Here is a 10,508-nt window from a genome sequence, read left to right as displayed (position 1 = left end):
GCTGATGAGTTACTTGGAACACTTTCATTCAGACTTCAGAAAGCCTGCCAGCTGCTTGGACGTGAAAGACCTACCTATCTTACCGTGTGCTTTTTCCAGTGCCTTGCAGGCTGCTTTTCATGCCTACTTCCAAGTGACGGAGGGGGAAAAAAAAACAAGATTTCCATGTTTTATCAGTTTCCTTATTTTCTTGCACACTTAACTAAGAAGTGAATTAACCATGAATTACGCTTATAGCTAACATCGTTGGCATAAAGTAGATGAGTACACAGTTCAACCCACAAAACTGCCTTTTCAGATTATATGTAAATGTCGACACATTGCTTGCTTCTGTTTATATTAGGAGATTTTCTGTTGAAGCCATAACAAATAGAGACTTGGCCTTATGAAAATGAAAAATGAGATTCTGGTGGGCATCTGAGCAGCAAGTCCTATACTCATTTTTTTTCAATAGCTTTGGAAAATGCAAGGCTGAATGTTGTTATCCTGGGCTGGATATTGTAGGAAAAGTTGGCAGGATTTTTCTTTAAACTGTGACTTCAGATCAGATCAAAGCTGATGGGAAGCCTAAATAAATAGTTCATCTCATGCTTTTGTGCCTAGCAAATTCCTGTTATCTGGGCTGGTGATTTTGGCCAGATCTGTGACTCAATCACAGCTCTTATGCCACAATACCCTTTCTAGGATTGATGCAACTTGGCATTCTTGCTTTTTTTGTTGTGTGCATGATGTGGGAACTCCTCTGACAGCACAGACTTACTTTCTTAAATTATTTGCCTGTTTAAAACATAGCAAATCTTACAGTTTTCCCCTAGTTCTCATGGCCAGCTGGTGTATAATTCTAATGCAAAAAAGAGATTCTCTCTTGGGCAGCTCCACTTTACACTACATCAGACGTGCCTAGCAGTTAGCATTTTAGTAAAGTCAGATTATGCACATTTTATAGATGTTGCTGTTTTCTGTCGGTGAAGAAACAGCTTGAAGAAGCACAAGGATATCGAATGTGGTCCCCTCTCCCAAATGGTGGCTGCTTAATAAGCAGGTAATGTCGAGGCCCAGTGGTGAAGTGCACAGTAGTTCCGAAGTTCAGATGAAGACAAGTGGTGGGATAGATCTTCATTTCTACTGCAACATGCAGGACCTTAAGGCAACTGAATTCCAGATAGGGCAGAGCTGCTGGCAGAGGCCAAAGCAATTCAGAGGCATTGACTGACAGAGATCTGCTGCTGCTGCTGGGGTGACCTGAGGAGCGTCGGGAGCTTACATGATATGCCTGTGCTTTTGAGAGCTATGGAAACTGTGTCTGTGTAGTGGAGTTAGCCTTGAAGGGTCAGCTCTGCTTGTCGTCTTCTGTGGTTGGGAACATCGGTTTATTGTTAGTTGGCTTGTCCTGAGAGCATGAACTATTTGGGTGAGAAGCTATCATGCTGGTCCATGTTTCTGTAGCTGTGGTATGGTCTGTCTGGGAGATCTCATGCAGAAAAGCTCTTGCAGAAAAGCTCATTTTGGGTAGGTAGCGAGTTACTTTTTATACCTTTTTGGTGTCAATTTCCCGGAATACTTGTTGCTGACTCCTGTTTTCCTGGAAGGTCAGTTCATTATCACAGTTTGTCCTGCACCCATCAGGGATTCTTCTGTCTTCTGGGGCGTTGGGCTAGATGACCTTTGAAGGTCCCTTCCAACTCTAACCATTCTATGATTCTCCTCTGTGATACTCAGATCCTCTTCTCTGCTGACAGTACTTTCCCAAATTTTGCCCGCAGCAAGTTAGTCAGTAGTTTCCCCCTCCAAAAAAAAAAATAACATAGTGCGTAACAACACCAGAATAACAGCACTCTTGAGTTAAAAAAAAAATTCTCACAGTACTGTAGTGGAATTATGGCCGCTAAGGGTCAGCAGAGCTTATATTTTCCTGCAGTTTTGTGGTTTCTGGTCAATAGCATGGAGCCGGTAGAGGCAGCAGGCCCTCTAGCTGGCTGCATAGCACAAAGGGTGTGCACACAGCACAGGTATGGCAGCTTTAAAATGGGAAGAAGTAAACAGGTTACACTGAAAAGGACATCTTTGTAATTAGTTATGTGGTGACATCCAGGAGCCCACACATGCTCTCTGACTGAGTGAGCAGCTACCCTTCTGTAAAGGTGACTGCCAAAGCCATGGAGCAGGAACAGTGACAAGCTCTGACAATCCCTTGCTCTGTGTTCCAGCAGCTGTCCTGTCCCAGGGCCTCTTCAAGGCATCTGCCCATTGGGAAGAAAGTGGTGTGATGCTGTGTATGCCTGTATAGGCTTTCTCTGAGGTTATGTAGCAAGGATTTTGTAGTGGGGAGACTGCAGGAGTGGCTTCTGTGAGAAGGAGCTGCCCCCATATTGGACAGAGCCTATTCCAGCCAGCCCCAAGACAGACCCACTGCTGGCCAAAGCTAAGCCCATTAGCTGGCCTCCTCATGGCCATGGGGAAGGGGCAAGGTGGGGGGGTAAAAGGCTGTGAGGTGGGCAAATGAGGCATTCTGCAGCTGGAAAAGCAAAAAAGATTTTTTGCTCCTCAGACTGCCCCACCAGCGAACAGGCTGAGGGTGCACAAGAGGCTGGGAGGGGAGACAGGGGGGACATCTGACCCCAACTGTCCAAAGGAATATCCCACACTATATGATGCCATGCTCAGCAATCAAACTAGGGGGTGGGGGTTGGCAGGGGCTGCAGGTGACTGTGGCTGCATAAGGACGTACAGCTTTTCCTGGCCACCCTGCCCTGCCTATGTCTTTCCCTCACTCTGACCTCATGGTGCTACTCCTAGGAGATAGGCAAAACTCATCAGGATGTGGTCCTGGGCAACCTGCTCTAGGTGAGCTTGCTTGAGCAGATGCTGGACCAGATGACCTCCACAGGTCCCTTCCAACCTCCATCCTCTGTGTGACTCTGTGCTTTGGTTTCGCTCCTCTAAGCTCCTCAACTCAGCCCTGATGCCTGCTGGAAAGGATGCTGGGACAAGGGACCATCCCAAACTCCTTCCCAAGGATTCATCACAAAACAACAGCTCTCTGCTCTGGAATATCCTGTGGCAGACACAGTCAGAAGAGAGAAAAGATCATTTTGTTGTGGACAACTGTGGGGAGTCAGGAATTTTCAGCCAGTGAAAATGAATCTGCACCTGCAATGACCGAGTCAGAAAGCTCTGATAAATCCATAGAGGCAGGGAGAGGCAGGATTTTGTTCCCCTTTCTTTGGCGAACACTGTTTATGAGAAGAGAGACCTATTGCTGGCATCGACTGTGGGATGGCTCTGGTGCCTCATTCCCATGCCTGATGCCCTCAGAGATGTACAGTGCCCCTGTGCCATGCAGCAGGGCTCAATGGGGAGCCCCTGGGGACCTGCCACGGGGTCATTTCCAGATCCTGCGCAGCACCATCCCCTTGCCATCCCTTGCCGGTGAGTTGGACTGACCTAGAGCAGTGTTGAGAGTTGGGAAAGATGGGCGGCAGAACCTGGTACACACCTTGGCTTCCTGACTGGCTGCACCTTCCTGCATTTTTTTCAGTTTTCAATTCCCCAAAACATGTTCTCCTTTTCTCATCTTCTTTTCTGGTTGGCTTTCCCTCTTCTCACTCCAAGCCTGCTTTCTCTTTTGGTTTCTTCAGTTTTCATTGTGCTAGGGAGATCCTGCAAACCTTTCCATCCCACAGTGGTACTAGATAGAGAAAGCCACAATCCGCTGGAGTCACTTCTGGTTTTAACCAAAGCAAGCTCATTTTACCTTCCATCTTCTGAAAGGCTTGCAGGTTCTTCTAGGTGCCCCAGGGAGTCTGCCACGCTCTCAGGGAGGTTGGAGGCAAAACTGGAGGTGTCAGAGTTAGCAGGTGGCAGGAGATGACCTGGAGTGGTAAATGACTGTTTGCCAAATTGCTACCTTAACTCTCCAGAGGAGATCCCTTTGGCTGGTTTGCATCAGCCACACTTTGCACAGTCCCCTCGCCCCACCAAAATAGACTTGATGAAGTTCTGACCAAGCAGAGCCTGAGCAAAACCCCTCTGAAGTTGACAGCTGCTCCCCTCTGTCTTTTTGTAGGTATTCTGTGGGCATTTTGTTTGATGAAGCACGTGCCCCGTGCAACTGAGAAACTACCCTGCCAGTTTTCCTTACTGTGTATGATTCCTGGGGGTGGAGGAATAACCCACACACACAGCAGCTCTACTGGCAGGAAGAAGCACAGCAGCGACTTGGCCTCATCAGAAACTCCCCTCCTACACCAGACACACTGTCACAGTGTCTGGGGACCTGACATACCTCTCCCGTTTCAGACTCCACCGCCATATCTCCCCCAGCTTCTTTGAGGACACCGAGCAGCGAGGGAGGAACATGTGGCAAGGCTTCTGCCTGACTCTTGGTGCCTGCTATGACTGCATGGACACTTAGCTCTTCCACATGCAGATCTAGAAAGCAAAAGCACCTGCAGCAAAGTGACTTCTTGGAAGTACACAACAGCTAAAGCAAAACCCACCCAAAGCCCTGCACCACTTATGTTTTCAGCCCTCCAATGCCCTGTCTGCAGGCTTCTGCTCATCTTGCAGAGCAAACCATTCGTGCCCCAAGAGGCAGTGCCCAAACAGAGGCCACGGGACAAGCAAGGCTGAGAGGACAACAACACTTGGATGCCCAGCACTGCCAGAAACGACATCGAGTTTTCTGACATCCCAAGCCTCAACCTGTGACAACCCTCAGTCCCTCCTCTTACTTATGGATCTCTCCATGAGGGCTGGCAACTCCTCAGCTGCTGGGCTGGAAAGCTCAGCTGTTTCCTCTGCAAAGAGTTCCCTGCAGTTCTCCATCATTAACTCCACCAGCACACATCAAACCCTTGGTCTCAACCCAGCTGCCTGAAAAAGGACCAAGCAGCCTCTCCCACTCCGGACCCTTGCCTCTGCGCAGAAGGCTGAGGCTGTGGGGCTGCTCTTCCAGGCAGCCACCCCGCCAGCATTTGCTCAAGAGAGGAGGCTGCCAGGAACCTCAGAGCAGCCAAGCCAGGGCCAGGAAGGCTGCAGCCAGCTGCTCAATCCAGCGTACCTTCTCAGTCACCTCCAGCATGGCCTCCAGCAGGAGCAGGTCCTCGTTGGCTGGGCTCACCAAGTTTGGCCCAACGCAGATGGCCAGGTTGCTCCAGCTCATCCTGCTGGCAGCTGTGTCATGGCCAATGTGCTGGAGGAGGGACAGCAGTTGCTTGAGGACGAGGACATTGGCCACAGGCAACTTCTCGGCCACCCTGAGGGAACAGGAACACAAGCAGATGTTGCCTGCAGCCATCCCCTAGGCTTGCCCAAGGCAGGTGGGAGACAGCGGCTGTGTTGCGCAGCTTTCCAGGTGCTCTCAGCCAGCGCTTAGGGCTCCTGCTCAACAGGCAGGCTGCTGCCCACACGTATGCTTTCAGCTTGGAGATCTTCTCCTCCTTGCTGCTCTTCTGCATCGCTGCCATCCAGTCCTCGTAGAGGTCAATGATGAGCAGCTTGGTGGGGATGCTCTGGAGGAAGTCCTGCAATGCCAAGGGCTCCAGGTGAGCCTCTGAACACTCCAGGCCAGCCAGGAGCTCTTCCAGCTGCAGGTCAGAAGGGCACACCTTCAAGATGACAGTCAACAGCAGCGCAGGCTGGCTTCCCAGGTCAACATCTGCGCTGTGGTCCAGGGCCTCTCATAGCTCCCGAAGCGCCATCCTGCAGGCAGCTCTGTGGAATATCCCTTTCTGCTGCAGGACAGGGTGGTGCTGGGTGCTGGTGTCAGTGTTGGCCAGACTTTGCCTTCTCCCAGCCCCTCTCTGTGGCAGCACAGCTCTGTCCTGCCCCTTCTGGTGGCTGTTGGCTCCAACTGACCAACATTCTGAATCCAAAGTAAACCAGGAGGGGCCCTGGTGGGGCACTGGGCTGGGGGTTCTCCCCAGTATGGCCACATCTGCCTTGCACTGGGGAGCCCAGAACAAGGGGAAGGGAACACAGCAGAGGGGAAGGACCACTTCCCTCCAACTCCTGGCAATGCCCCTTGCCTTGGGGTTCACCACTGGTTCCTGGCCTCCAACTAGACTTGGTGCCACTGGTCACCATCCTCTGGGCCTGGCCACTCCACCAGTTTTCCTTTCACTGCACTGCTCATCAACCCACATGGTGTTTGCTTTCTTCCGGTCTTCAGGCACATCTCCCTTCTGGAGTGGTTTTGTACGCCCGTCTGCCAGCCCATCAGTACTGGAGGGTGCACCCCAGCAGGGCCCAGTAGGGCCTTGTGCATCTCCACTTTGCTCAAGGGTTCTCTGATCTCATGCTCTGTCCCCTGATCTAACGGGATCCTCTTGCACTAAGGGTAAACTCTTCTTTCTTTGGGCCTTTCCCCAGGTCTCAGGGCCTGGGATGTCTGAAGGCTGGTCTTGCTAAGACCGTCATGCCCCAGGAGGATGGGCAGAACCTAGACCAGCCTGAAGCACTGCCATGACCTAGTGATGGCCAGGAGAGTTTTAAGACAGAGCAATGTAAGTCCCAAAATGTGACCGTATGATGAGCTCAATCATTACATTTCTTCCTAGTAGCTTTGCAAGGGGCCGTGTTTTGCATCTGTGCTGAAAACAGCCTGGATAACCCAGGGATGTGTTTGTCATTGCTGAGCAGTGCTTGCACAGCACCAAGGGCTTTTCTGCTCCTCAGACTGCCACGCCAGCGAGCAGGCTGGGGGTGCACAAGCTGCTAGGAGGGGACACAGCAGGGACATCTGACCCCAAGTGACCAAAGAGATATTCCACACTGTATGACATCGTGCTCAGCAATAAAAATGGAGAGGAGGGAGGTTGGCAGGGGCTTCCTTTGCTCAGGGACTGGCTGGGCATCGGTTAGTTGGTGGTGAGCAACTAGGGTTTTACATTAGTATTAAAACTAGAGAAAGTCAGAAATACAAAAGGTGTAGTATTTACAAAGACAGACAAGTGAGTCTTCCAATAGCTATGTTAAACACGACGCAACTGAGGTTAACATGAACATGCGAGTCTGACCTTTTTGTCTTGTTTGGTTTGACAAACTGGCAAACGGGATACAGGTGATGTATCTCCAAGACTTGTATATTTCCAAATTCAGATCCCTGTATAGCTGTTGTATACGCTAACTATTCTAGAAATATCTGCTGGTCATGGTGGCAGTGTTTAAAACAAACAATGTACTAGCTTAATCTGGCTAGTGTGAGGAGATCAATTAAAACAGGCTACAGGCTTTCCTCTTTGCAAACTTGCAGATCACTTCGTATTGCAAGCTGAATGGTACAGGACTACGTTTAGTGCAACTTCATGGATAAGGTTGTCTTTTTGTTCAAAATTAAAGCACTCTCCCGGAGACTGTATCTCTGGTTTTGGGCAGTTTGAATTGCAACCATTTAATTTCTTAGTAACACAAGATTTCTCCTGTTTTTTAATACGATTGATTAGCTTGCTTTAATGATGGATTAACTGGAATGTGATCACTATTGAAGCAACAAAGCTGATACTGTGCTGGTTTTTCTCCTTCTTTTAATACTTGGTGGCATTGTCTCAAGGGTTTATCACCAAGATTTAAAACAGTTGATTATTTTTAAAATTTGGGGGGGGGTGGTCAAATGATATAAGCACTACCAACAATTAAATAATTCAGAGTAGATTGCTTGGTATCAGCCTATTGATCTTTTCCAAAGGACACGTTTTACAATACCCAGAAAGGAGCTTGACAGGCTTGTCAAATTTATTCTTAAGGACTTCTAGTAAAGGTTATTGCATCGGCTTGCCATATAATCGGTTGTAGTGTTTTTAATCTTTTCACTGATAGAGTTTTCTTTATTTCACATAGATCATGCTGTCTGCATTTCAAGTTCCTTTCTTGTCCTATCGACAAACTATTGTCTTTCACGATCTTTTCCTGTGTTTGACAGTTACCGTGCCTCCCCTTAGTTTTTCCGTCTGTAGACTAAACACCACCATCCTTTTGCATCTTTCTGCGTTAGTCTTAGTTCCCAAGATACTTAGTCGTTCTTCTTGCTGTCCTCTGGACTCTCTCGAACTTGTCCACATGCTTTTCAAATGTTGTCATCTCCAAAACAGAACAGAAGCCTCCAGCTGGGGCTCACCAATACAGAGTAGTGCATATTTGCTACCTAAGCAGCTGTTTTCCATCATGTCTAAATGCAGATCCCTGAAAATATTTCCTTACCTCCAGGGTTTTTTTTCAGAATATTTTTTTCTATAGACAGTATTTTGAATTGTATTCTTATTTTCCATGTTACTCTCAGTTGTTTATAAAGATAATTTTAGACATATCTATTGCATCAACCCATTCACTAATGAAACTACTAAAAATCAATGTTCAAGGTAGAGCCCTGCTCTGCATATCCCTCTGTGCTGACAGTGAAATACTCTTAGCTAATGCCTATATACTCTTTCTCCAAAAAGCAACTTTTCTAAGAAAAATCAGACCCATGGCTGACCTTTTTTATTTGAAGCAACGTGAAGCTACTTGCTACCATTCCGTCCTCTCACATTAAATACACTTCTTGCTGCCAGTGGTTTTTTAAATAAATATCACATCTCCACATATAGTATTACGGCAAATGCTTAAATTAATCTTTGTTTATTACTGTATGATGTATTAATTATAACTAAAAATTATTACATTGCAGTTAAACATCAAAAAGCAACTTAAGACAGTAAAATTAGTTATGCAAAAAAGTACGAATAGCTACATGGAATCTCAATTCAGTCCTCCATCCTTATGCAGATGATAAGCTTTAATTACAGGGTCATGCACCATTTTTTCCCTAGGACTTTATGCACAGGATAGTTACTTATTCAACAGAGCATGGTCTATTTTCAGTGTATTTCATGTATCTGTCTGTCCTCTTTTCTTTGCTGTGCAACATCAAAACGTAGTACAGAAGGGGGACTTGTTCATCTCCTCCTGGGTTCTTGAAGAGCGGTGTCAGATAAGCATCTGAATGCTCTCAAATATATTTTTTTACAATACAAAGGCAGGAGTCAAGATTGTCAGCAGCCAACTAACTTAGAGTATCCAGCTAGAAATGTCATGGGACATTTAGCCTGTTGCACTGTGCATAGTGTTCCTATTGTGTGCGCATCTGTAGTGACTATGAATGGTCAACGCTCCTGCCAAAGGATGGCAAATGTTTCAAACCAGAGCCCAGCAAGCACACATCACGCAGCTCTGAACTGCCAAAATTCACACAGGGATCATACGGGAGCTGTAGGGCAGAAGCTGCTATGGAGTCTTACTCTCTGTCACCTTTCAGCTGCCCATGTTATAAAACCATCTTTTATATATATATATATATAAACATATTTTCTTCCTTCTCATTCCTCAGTCTTCTGTTTCATTCACATCTTCCAAACTTTCCATGACCAAGGGTGGAGTCCTACAGTCAACAGCTTTCCTTGCCCTGTAATCTTGACCCGCTCCAAAGGCAGTGCTCCAAAGTCCGCTCTCTCTAACTGATAAGGAGGCATGAGTCATAGGGGGAAGATTATATACGATCATAGTATATAATGTCCCTTTTCCATTAGTCAACATAAGTACGGGATTTAATGAAAAAAGGTAATGAAGAAACCTCCAAAGCATGTGTCCTAACTTTGAACCACTGGCTCTACCACTCCACTTTCTTTTAATCTAGTTCACTAGTCTTTTCAAAAAGTCTAAGCGTGATGGAAAAAAGGAAAAGTAATTCTGTGGCTTGCCCTATGTCCCTTCCACAAAAGAATCTTTTCTCCAGCTTGTATATTTGGATCCTGGGCAAATGCTCAGAGGGATAGGAACAGCTGAATCAGTGACCATCTCTGTCAAATCTAAAGACTCTGAAATGCTCTAGTTCCTCTGTGATTTACAGCAGTGAAGCAAACAAAGAGTTGTCTTAACACGGGCTAGAGAAAAAACATTCTTTTACTCCTACCCATGCTTTCAAACATTTGGAAGTCCTTTTCTTCCCCACATGGGACAAAATACTTCAGTGCTAACAAGTGGGTGATACAAAACCCTTCCACAAAACCAAATTCTAAAATGTTTTTCTGTCACCAGCTCACCAAAAGTCTCTAAAGTGTGTTGCTCTGTTGCAACACTCCTGTTTTTATTACTGTTGTTGGCTGTTGGGTAATCCAGCTGAATAATGTAACTCAACTCCAATTACCCTTTACTAATTCCTGCCAGGAAGAAAATAACCTGCCCTGCTTTGCTATGCTGAGAGACTGGTTATTGACGGCTGTGACAGTGATTATTGTACTGGATGTTTAGCTGATCAAAGTCATGCCCCAGTGCTTCTTGAGGAAACACTGCATAGTCGATCAACCAGGTGAAATTTTCTGACTAAGGATGAATGAAAATTGGGGTGAAGTCGAGTTTTTCTAGTAATATAATTCTACAGAAAAGAGGATTTTTTTTTTAAATGTGGGGATAGAAGACTGTGAACTTTGTCATTTTAAGTTAACTTTGCATTGCTGAAGATGGCCTATACATGA

Source organism: Chlamydotis macqueenii, chromosome 3 (assembly GCF_036417535.1).
Source record: "Chlamydotis macqueenii isolate bChlMac1 chromosome 3, bChlMac1.mat, whole genome shotgun sequence".
NCBI classification, from domain to species: Eukaryota; Metazoa; Chordata; class Aves; order Otidiformes; family Otididae; genus Chlamydotis; species Chlamydotis macqueenii.
Note: the sequence above shows the minus strand (reverse complement) of the source record.